Genomic DNA, 11,880 nt, shown 5'->3' on the forward strand with positions numbered 1-11,880 from the left:
CTTGAGTTCTTTCTGTGAGTGCTATTTCTAGCATTGTCATTTATTATGCAAATAATTTGAATAGTTGAAAACCTTCACTAAAATAAGGATTCAGGTAAAGTATAGAAAAAGGAAAACATCTTCATAAAATCCTGATAACAATCTCACCTTCTGCTTTTTCCTACCTGCATTGGCTTGCTGTCCCTAAGTGTTTTCTTCATGTCATTGGTGTTAGATATGCCTGGTACCAGCATTAATGAGACTATGGATTCACACCCCACCCCCAGAATTTACGTGAAGGAAGCTTATCCTTTTCTCTCTTTTCTCCTTCCTTTCCAAGCATCACATGTTTGAACTGAGAAGAGGCATAGCTGCTAGTTTGACTTTTCATAATAATAATTAAATCATCAACAATAAAAAAAAAACAAACTCTTGTGCCTGAGGGAATACATGCCTTTTTTTTAAAGTACCTCAGAACATCATCTAATATTGCCTCATCAATTCCCTCAGTGGAACTGGGAATCCAGCTGAAAATATTGTCAGTGTTATTATAAGGCAATGTTGCCTGCTGATAATGGTGAACCACACACTTGTGCATTTACTCTGTATGTATGATCCAGTGAAAACAACAACTGATCAACACAATTCTCTCTTTGATTCAGAAAAAAATGTATAATTAAGTCTTTCTTTCATTTCATTATTTAAATACTTGTTTAAATGCTTATTTAAATGCTTGTTTTGAAAGAATAATTCTCTTAAAAAACATTCATTTTAGTGAATTTTTTGGTGAAGATTTAAAGACTTGTGGGAAAATAATTTTCATTTTCAGCACAAAATAATAGTCCCTAAGTGGTAGAAGAGAAAACCATGTATTTACACTGTGGCATCATTTGGGGAAAGTTAAACTGAGCCATATATACCTATTTAATTTAAAGGCATTTTTAAATAAATATTTTAAGGGTAGAAATAAATTTATACCTATAAAGATAACACCAAACTTCAAAGGAAATTAAAAGCTGAAAGAATAGCATTTTTAAAAAAAATAGACCTACTAACATTAATTGCAGACAGACATGGGGAAGAAAAATAAACTGCAGAAATAAAAATGCTGGCTAGTTGCAAAAACACCGAGCAAAGATTTATGGTAACCAGTCAGAGTGGTGAGCGATATGATCAAGTCATTTTTAATAAGTAAGCACAATTAGAATACTGAAAAGAATGGTCAGCATACAAAAATGTCTTTCAATGAGGATTTTCTTAGTATTAAAAAATTATGAAAAGGAGCAATAAATTGCTTTTGGCCTAAGTACATAGGGACATATAGGACCCTGAGATTAAAACTGATCATGGTTTAGCCAACCATATATCCAATTCTGGTTCAAATAAGATGAATCTGCAAAACTTTGAGAAAACGAAGCCCACTTAAAAAGAATATATTTAGTCTAAGAAAGAAGTAATATAGTGATCTTCAAGAAAAGAGAATTTAACAAATGGTAGTTACCAGCTATAGATATAATTAGGATTAGAATAAGAAAATGTCTTTAAGTATAAAGAATTTATACTAATGCTAAACATTTTTTCACAGTGAGAAATCACTCACTGAAGCTGATAACTAGAAGAAAAAATTTTGAAAAATAATATTGGTGGTCTAATAAGAAATAAATAGCAAGATGTCATATGTTAATGTGTTATAATCCTAAAAGTATAATTTTATGATTCATTTATTTAAAATTTTAAAATAATGCCATACTGTTTCTTTCATAAAATATTTTACCCCTTAGAAATAGGAAAAAATCAGTTCTCCCCAAGGAAGTTGGTTAAAACAAAGCAAACAAAAAGGATTGTTGTTATTGTTGTTGTTATTTTTATTCTTGGTATCTTCCCTAACATTTTTAGAGTTGCTTGGAATGTAGTAATTTATGCTCTAAAAACACCTCAAAATTGTCAGAATCTAAAAAATCAGCATCCTCAGGAATACCTCAGGAATGGAAGGTACGCATCCCTAAGCAGGGCAAATGCCTCTCAGATTTTATCTTTTCTTGAAAGGAGCTTCAGTGTTTCATTTTTCCATGTTTTGGAAAATATCCCTGTACAAAGAAGTCCTTTTGTTTCAAACAAGAATTATAGGTCAAACACGTAACCACCATGAGTGCAGAAATTTCTTAATATACTGTATCAAATAAAGTCCTTTACATTTTTCAAGTGGAAAATTAAAAATACAAACAGGAAGAAATGAAATATGTTTTCTACTACAATAAAAATGTCAATTTAATGTATAAGTTTCATAATCAGCCAAAAGATAGAGTCTATTTCTCAGACACATTAGGGGAAACCAGTGGATCTTTAATAAGTGGAACTGTGCTGGTTCAACCCATGTATGCTACAAATGTGCATTCATAATTGTACTGACGTAGAGGTGAAGTAGAAATAGATGGCAAAGAATCTCTAAGGATAAAATTTATCACTTTAAAGCAAAATTTGTCCCTCCCCCCATTTTCTTATTTACTTATGGAGTGATTTAAAATAATCCATGTATTTAAGATTGCTAAGAATTAACAAGCAATTGTTTTTCAAATACAGTGAATGTAATTCTTCAAGAAGCTGTTGAACTGGAGTTAGGATAGTATGATTAGTGCTGATACTGACAAGCAAGTTTTGACTTTATAGTAAATTCCTGTGGACATACAGGAAATATTTAACTCCCATATGACCTTTTCCATCGTAATAATTCCCTCAGATGAGTTATGTCTATAATTAATGTTGTCTTTATTTGAATATTATGTTAACTGCCACTGACCCTATTATGTTAATACTCAAAAGATTTCATCTCAGCTTTTCTTTTGTTCTTATTACATAAAGCATAACCAAAAGGTGTTTAACTTACAATATTTTCCAAATTGAGGGTTTTCCAAAAATAATATTAACTGCCTTTAGTGTAAGGGCGTGAGTGCATAAAGTATGCAGTATAAACTGTTTGCATGAGATATTTCACTTCATGTAAGCTTTTCCATGCTTGTAATATGGACACTATAGTGGTCTTATTTCTCTTATTATCTTCTCTCCATTAAGAATTTAAGGAGATTGTTGCCTATATCTGATCTCCTTTCCATATAAAAATGCATGGCTTGAATCCTTAGTGTACTTTTATCCCTATCCTCTGGAGTTATTAAAAATTTTCCATATTTCAGCTGAAGTATAGATAAACTGCTAAGCCAGGTTGTTTCTGTGATTAGAATTGAATTGCTGTAGAAAACTGATTGAGAACCCCCACCCCAGTTGTTCACTGAGCATGGCAATTCTCTAATTAAAACATTAAGAGGTAACTCCAGTGCTTTTCAGTCTGGTTGCTTTGGGGTTCCCCCCCCCTTCCCTTTTAAAACAAAGAGCAGAGAACTACAAAGTAAAGGAAAATGTCATAATTTAGTTGGCAAATGACTACTATTCAAGATGTAGGATGGACCATTTTGTTGTTTGGGTTCACAGAATGTGACTGTGTTTCAACACTTAGAAAAAGAAATAATTTCAAAATTATTGCCATAAAGTTTTTAAGCTCTGTGGTTTGACTGTTAATGTCAAATAATTCTTTGAAAATATTTTTTTACATTTTTGTAACCTACTCAGTGTTTTTAATTTGCATGTTTGTGCATATGTGATGAACCATCCATGATTCTGATGTATTCCTTTCCAGTATAAAGTTTGTGTGATGTGTGGCCAACCCTGATTTGTAGACTGTATGATTATTGTTGTTTGTAATGACTCAGCTTTTCCAGAATTTAATTGCCATTTTGTTATTATGCCTTTTGGGGTTAAATGATGTCAAATGTTGCCACTTAATGATGATACTATAGGAAAATATGACTAAAAGACCGATCTAAGAAACACTTTGTTGCCAGTTATTTTAAAAAATTCAACTTTCAAAGGAAAATTATTCTCGAAGGCACATGGGTTGATTTTAAATTCAAGAAAGTTCTTATGAATTTATTATTGCTTGTCCTTTTAAATTGTTGTAGACAGTGGAAGTGACTGTCTCACAGAAGAATCCATATAAAATTTGTGTAATCTGGTATGTATTTGTGTAATCTGATCATGCACTCAGTGGTTGGAAAAGGCACTCCAGTGCTAAGAAAATAACCAGAAGCCAATATATCAATTCGTATATCTTTGTTTATGTTACCAACTGAATATGAATATGCATAACTCTTTCCAGTAAATAAAACTGATTCTCTTTTGTTCATTGAATCTATGCTCCCTTCTTATCAGCTTAAGCCGTTTTCTGTATTATGTACACTATTTTATGTATACCTGGGAAAAAGAAAAACATTAGTTTATATATTAGTAAATTGATTCAAGGTAAGTGTTTTTGAACTAAAAATAGAATACGTTGATATTTCTGCACATACCTGCTAAAGAATAGACATCAACTTTGTCCCTTTTCTCATATTTTGTCTCTCCTCTTTGTGATCTTTTCTGAAAACATATTTTGGCAGGGGACACAGAGAGCTGAATTAAATTAGAACTGAGTCACCATCAAGAAGAATGCCTGTTCTAAAAAAAAAGGAAACTATTTCAATGAAAAAAAGAAAGTTTGCATGCCTTATTTTGGGGAGACAATTCTTCTTTGTTTTCTTTTATATGAAGGAACAGCAGAAGGAGGTTCATTTTGCTTCTTCCACAAATATGTATTGTAGTAAATCAGCTGCTTTGGGAGTCATCTGCTTTGACTCAGTTTTGTTTTAGAAGATAGGAGGCAAGCCCAAGACAGAACCTAGATTTGTGTAAGATCCTAATAACATTGAAATCATTAAAGACATCTTCTTTATAACTGATTGGATTAACACATGTTGGGCCCAGCAGCAGTACTGGCTAAAGTTATAACTTGTTTACCATTAAACAGTTGCAACACAAGAGGTAATGGTGTAAACTTCCCCCAAAATACTTTTTCTCTTCCAAATGCTACTGTTCATTGAAGTTGGGTCTATGAATTCATTTAATGCTTGGCTTTCTCCTGCTTAATAAAGCTGATACACTGTCACATCCGAAAGCAGAAACAACCAGATTGGCCTCCAGAAATATCAGTCAAGTCTCTTTTTATCACTGTAGTTTTGCTGGCAGCTTCGATATAACCCTAGGGTTATAAGGTCAAAATGAATGGTTCCTGCAATCTGACTGTGGGAAGACAACAGGCAGAACTGATGGAAACTTGTCAGAAGAGATTTCCCCAGCTTTTGCTTGTACACACACTGATTGTGCTCTGTGGGGCTGGATAAATGTTAGATGAGAGCAGGGGGCTCCTGGGGAGTGAGTTCCTTGGCTCCTTGCCATCTGGCATTTCTTAGACCACATCAAGAAAGACATAACAGTTGTGTTTATAGTGCACTATGTGCTGTACTGCCAGCCAAAAGGTCATTGTTTCAAATCTACCAGCCACTCCACAGGAGAAAAATGAACAGTCTTCTTTGAAAATATACAACCCCAATATAGAGTTGCTATGAGTTAGAATTGACTCTACAGCAGTAGGTTTGGTTGGGGTTTTTTATTATTAATGTCATTCTTACTTTCAGCAGATAATAAATACCAACTAACTAACTAAATGACCTTCAAGTTAAAAAATTAAATGAATAGATATCTGCCAAGTGGAAGCAACTATAAATATTAATATAATGTCTGTTTCTCAGAGCAGAATGAGACTGGCTAACAGTTAATGCATTTGGCTGCTAACCAAAAGCGTTGGTGGTTTACATCAAATTCCTATCATTCTCTCTTAGTGAATCCAAGCAGTAGCTCTACACCACTGTTCTAGAAGGAAACTTGATGTGTACAGTTCAATAGCCTAACATTGTGCTGCTATACCGTTTATGGATTAACTACCTTTTTAATACTGTAAGAAGAACCTCAGGATAATGGGTTCATAACTGTGAAGGAAGGTAAATGTCCTTTGAATAAACCACAGCCAGTGTCAAATGTAACTATAGTTTATAATCATATAAACAGAGAAGAAAATATAAAGATAATTATATCATAATTACAGCATCTAGATATTAACAATCTGCATTATGCAGATGGCACAACCCTGCTTGCTGAAACTGAGGAACTCATGCACTTGCTGTGGAGGGTCAAGGACTCCAGCCTTCAGTATGGACTGAGGCTCAATGTCAGGAAGACAAAGATTCTCACCACTGGACCAATTGGCAGCGTCAGGATGGATGACGAAGAGATTGAGATTGTTCACAGCTTCAGTTTGCTCGGCTCCACAGTCAACACTCTTGGCACCAGCAGTCAGGAAATCAAAAAGCGTATCGCAAAGGGAAAGTCTGCTGTTAGGGACCTCTCTAAAGTACTCAAGAGCAACGGTGTCTCTCTGGAGACTAAGGTGCGCCTGATACAGGCCATGGTCTTTGCAATTGCTTGTTATGCATCAAAGAGTTGGACAATGACTAGGGAGCACAGAAGGAGAGTTGATGCCTTTGAGCTGTGGTGCTGAAGAAGAGTACTGAATGTACCATGGACTGCCAGGAAAACAAAAAGATTCATCTTGGAGAGGATTAAACCAAGCAACTCCTTGGAGGCAAGGATTCTGGGGCTTCGTCTGACATATTTTGGACATGTTGCCAGGAGGGATGGGTCCTTGGAAAGGGACATCATGCTTGGGAGGGTTGGAGGGATGGCACAGGAGGGGAAGACCCTCTATGAGATGGACTGATTTGGTGACTGGGGTAATCGGGATGGGTGTGTCAGAGGCAGTGCGGTTGGCGCAGGATAGAGTAGGGTTTAGGGCTGTTGTGCATAGGGTCACTATGAGTCGCAAACGACTCGACGGCACATAACAACAACAACAGCAGATAAATAGTGAAGAAATATTACTGTAAGAATGTCTCATATCCTTGTAGGAATCGATAAGTTAACTTCAGTTAGGACTAAATCCAGTGAATGCAACTATAAATATTAATGCAGGTGTCTATTTCATGTTTCAGAATGGGATTGGCTAACAGTTAATGTGACTGCTAACTAAACTGCTGGCAGTTCAGTTTCACCCAGAGGTTTCTGAGAATTAAAAGTCAGTCGTTGAAAACCTATGGTTCTTCTCTGATATGTACAGTGTCTCCATGGGTCAAATTTAGCTCAATGGCAGCTGGTTTGGATGTAAGATGAGATGTGGGCCTCACATTTTGATCAAGAGTGAAGCATTTCAAGACAGTGAGAGCAGAGCCTTAGAAGCAGCCTTTCTAAGCACAGACTGCGTGATGATGGGGGCCACCCACTCATAAAACCAGCCCTGTCCCACAGCAGGCAGAAATGACTGAAGACCTCAACATGAGCTGTAACTCCACAAAGGTTATACTTGGTTTTTGGCAGGCTTGATGCCCCTACTTATTTATTTGGAATGGAAAAAAATAAGGTATTTACATTATTGAGGGAAGGGTGGGAATTAGAGAGTAATATTTTTATGTTAAAAAGTTTAATCCTGAAAATATCCCATGCACCTATGATATTCAACTCAATCAATATTTTGAAACTCTTACACCAAATGAGATTATAAAAATCTTTAAATTTTTAAATATTACCAGCAGACATTTTAATTAACATATATAAAAGTAAGACATTTAAGAATACCACTGATAGCCTTCATAATTGGACTTTCTTTAGTTATAAATTATTAGCTATGCATCAAATGTCAGGAACTTTTACCTCATTAAAAAGAGCTATTAGTCCAAAATTAATAAATGATTCATAATGTTTGATCAGAGTAAAGAGGATGGAAATTATTTATCTTTTAAAAATAATTTTACTTTGAAAATGTGAGCTTAAAGATGTATACTAATCTACCCTCTAGTGAAGAGTTGCACTACCAACCTAAAAGAAGGTGGTTTGAATCCCCTGGCTGCTCCATGGGAGAATGATGGACAATCTCCCCTAAAAACTTGCTAGAGAGTCAGCTGTGAGTCAGGTCTAACCCAATGGCAATAAGCTGAGCTTGTTATTGTTACCCTATATTAATAGATCACTAGAGTAAAACAATTTCAAAAGGCAACTCATGAAAACAAAGCTAAGTATTATAATAAAATGTGTGAAGAGGTAGAGTGAGAAAATCAAAAGGGAAGAACTTTCTCATTTCAAGCTGAAGGAACTGAAGAACAAACTCAAGACTCAAGTTGTGATACTGCTTAAAGATGTTATGGGCAAAATCTTGACTCATCCAAGAAGCATCAAAAGAAGATGGGAGGAATCCACGAAGTCACTGTACCAAAAATATTTGGCTAGCACCAAACCATTTGAAGAAGTAGCGTATGACCAAGAACCAATGGTAATAAAAGAAGAAGTCCAACCTGCTCTGAAGGAATTGGCAAAAATGTAAGGCCCCGGGAAGTGATGGAATACCAATTGACATATTTCAGCAAACAGATGCAGCCTGGATGTGCTCACCAGGCGGTGCCAGGAAATCTGGAGGATAGGTACCTGGTCAACTGCTTGAAAGAGGTCCATATTTATCCCTATTCCCCCAAAAAAGGTGATCCAACAGAGTGTGAAAATTATAAAACAATATAATTATTATCACAAGCAAAATCTTGCTGAAGATTATCCAAAAATTACTAGAGAAGTATATTGATAGACAACTCTCAGAAATACAAACTGGGTTTAGAAGAGGTCATGACACTAGGGCTGTAATTGCTGATGTCTGATGGATTTTGGCTGAAAGCAGAAAATACCATAAGAATGTCTATTTGGTTTTTTTATCAACTATGAAAAGGTACTTGGCTTTATGGATCACAACAAATTATAGCTAACATTGACAAGAATAGGAACCCCAGAACATTTAATTGTGCTCATGCAAAATTGATACTTAGACCAAAAAACCATTGTTCAAACATCACGAGGACACTGCTTGGTTAAAAATCAAGAAAGGAGTGTGTCAGGGATTTATCCTTTCTCCATATCTTTTCAATCTATATGCTGGATAGATCATTTGAGAGAGGCTGGACTTTATGGCGAAGAATCAGGCATCAAGATTGGAGTAAAATTCATCAACAACCTGCATTATGTAGATGATAGAACCTTGCTGAAACTGAGGAGGACTTGAGACCCTTGCTGCAGAAGATCAAGTATTGTAGCTTTCAATATGGATTGCCTCTCGACATCAGGAAAACAAAAATCCTCACAATAGGCCTAATAAACAACATCGTTACAAATGCTGGAAAAAAGATTGAGGTTGTTAATGATTTCATCTTGTTCAGATCCACAATCAACACCCTTGGCACCAGCAGTCAGGAAATCAAAAGACAAATAGCACGGGGAAAATCTGCTGTCAAGGACTTTTCCAGAGTGCTATAGAGCAACAATGTCAGTCTAAAGACTAAGGTGTGCCTGATCCAAGCCATGCTCTTCTCCATTACTTGCTAAGCATCAAAGAGCTAGGTAATGATTAAGAATGACAAAAGAATGTATGCCTTTGAGTTGTGGTGCTGGAGAATGGTATTGAACATATCATGGACTGCCAAGAGAGCAAACAAGTTTATCTTAAAGAGGGTGAAACCAAGTTGCTCCTTGGAGGCAAGAATTTGAAAGCTCCCTCTCACATAACTTTGGACATGTTGCCAAGAGGTGCCAGTCCTTGGAGAAGGACATCATCCTTGGAAGGGTAGAGGCAAAGTGCAGGAGAGGAACACACTAGATGAGATGGATTGACTCAGTAACTGGGGTAATGGGGACAGGTGTGTCAGAGAGAGTGAGACTGGCTCAGGATAGAGCAGGATTCAGAGCTATTGTATATAGGGCCGCTATGAGTCACAAGCAACTCAATGGCACATAACAACAACATTTTGGGTGAGGGTAAAGGGATACAATTCAATGTGTAACACAGTGGAAACATCTTGAAATGGTTATATGTAAGAACAGAAGAGAGTTGGATGAGAAGATGACTCAGGTTAATGCTGTTTTAATAAATGAACCATGGAAATATCTATTCAAAACTGAAAAATTATGAGCTCTCAAAATTTCAGTGAGCCAGAAATAAAACATAATAGGAATTCTAGAGAAACTTGTTGTATATGTTTCCTAAAGTAGGCTATGTCTGTTGAAGAATTTTTTTAAAGCCTTGACTTTGTTAAAATTCTTGGCTTTGGTACTTCCTAGCTTTGTGCCTTGAAAGTTAGCAAAACTCACTCTGTTTCAATGTCTTATTTAAAAAATGAAGATAAAAATGCCTACCAGGATTATGCAACAATGAATGTTTTAAAAAAAATGAACTGGAGGAGGGAGGAAAATGTGCAATAATGAATGAATGAAAATCCAACTTTTCTATAAACTTTCACTAAAACCACAATTTAAAAAATTTTTAAATCCCTATCATGACAAATGTTTGTGAATATAATAACACAATGCTATTGGGGGATACACTTAGTGTGGATACAGTTATTGGTGTCCTATACATTTGTATAAAAGGGCTTCATTCCTTTACTCAGAAAGCCCACTGCAGTGAAGTTGATTTCAACTCTTAGGAACCCTATAAGACCAAGTAGAAATGCTCTATACGGTTTTCATGGCTATAAATCTTTACAGAAGCAGATTCCCATATCTTTCTCCTAATATAACCCATGTGCTGTTGGCTTTGAACGAGTGACATTTTAGTTAGCAAAAGTTAGTGCTTGGACTACTGAGCTCCTGGTTTCATCTAATTGACTCCTATGTTCATTCATTAAGCACATATTTATTAAAACATTTTATTCTCAGACACTGCTATAGAGGCTTAGGCTAACCTCATCAATAAAACAAAGGAGTTTGATGCTTTTTTGGAGGTTTTAATGTATCTATTATAGTTGTTTGAGAAACAACCAGAAAATATAAATTGTAAATACCAAAGTATGTTTGTGAAAAATGTAATGGAAAAAGAAAACAGTGAAATTGGATTAAGGAGGGAATGAAATAATCTCAGTATGAAATAAGTTGGTCATGTTGGGCTCATTAAAATGCTGAACTATGATTCAAAAAAGTTTTTGCTTCCATTTTTAAAGGTTTTAAATTATACATGTTTACATTTTCTTTCAAAATTTTAGAAGCTATTATCCATCTAAAATAGCATCAAATATCATGGCCAAATAATTTTCACTCAAATGTCTTTTAAAATTATTTAATAATATTGTATATATAATCAATACAAAATATTTAGATCTTATACTTAAATGTTTGCTTAAAAAATTTCTACAGACACAAAACAACTATGACATATCATCTCACCCCTGTAAGAATAGCAAAATTTAATGAAACAACAAACATCAAATGCTGGTGAAGTTATGGAGAAACTGGAACCCTTATTCGCTGATGGTGGAAGTGTAAAATGGTGCAAACACTATGTAAGACTGCATGGCGCTTTCTTAAAAAGTTGCAAATAGAAATAGCATTTGATCAGCAATTCCACTACTGGGAATTTACCCTAAAGAAACCATCATTGCCACCCAAGCAGATACATGCACACCCATGTTTATTATAGCTTTCTTTGCAGTAGCAAAGAGCTGGAAACAACCCAACGGCCCATCAACAAATAAATGGATAGAAAAGCTCTGGTATATTCACACAATAGAATATTATGCTGCATTGAAAAACAAGGAACTCATGAAATATTATGCAAATGATCCTGGAGGACATTATGCGGAGTGAAATATCTCAGTCACAAAAGGACAAATATTGCTTAAGGCCATTGTTGTAAAACATGTCTGACATCAGAGTTGAGGAAAGACAGAAAAGGAATGAGGAATGATGTATATTGCATTGAAACAGATGAGGGAGAGAACTGTTTAAAAGGGGCATATGAATAGGTATTCTTGTCATTACAAGAGTCCAGAATGAAGGCTGTATAGTGGAGTGGACTTGGAGGCAGGGATTATGTAACAATGAAAGAGTTTTTCTTTT

Source organism: Elephantulus edwardii, unplaced genomic scaffold (genome assembly GCF_000299155.1).
Source record: "Elephantulus edwardii isolate Elephantulus edwardi_28Jun2011 unplaced genomic scaffold, EleEdw1.0 scaffold00377, whole genome shotgun sequence".
NCBI classification, from domain to species: Eukaryota; Metazoa; Chordata; class Mammalia; order Macroscelidea; family Macroscelididae; genus Elephantulus; species Elephantulus edwardii.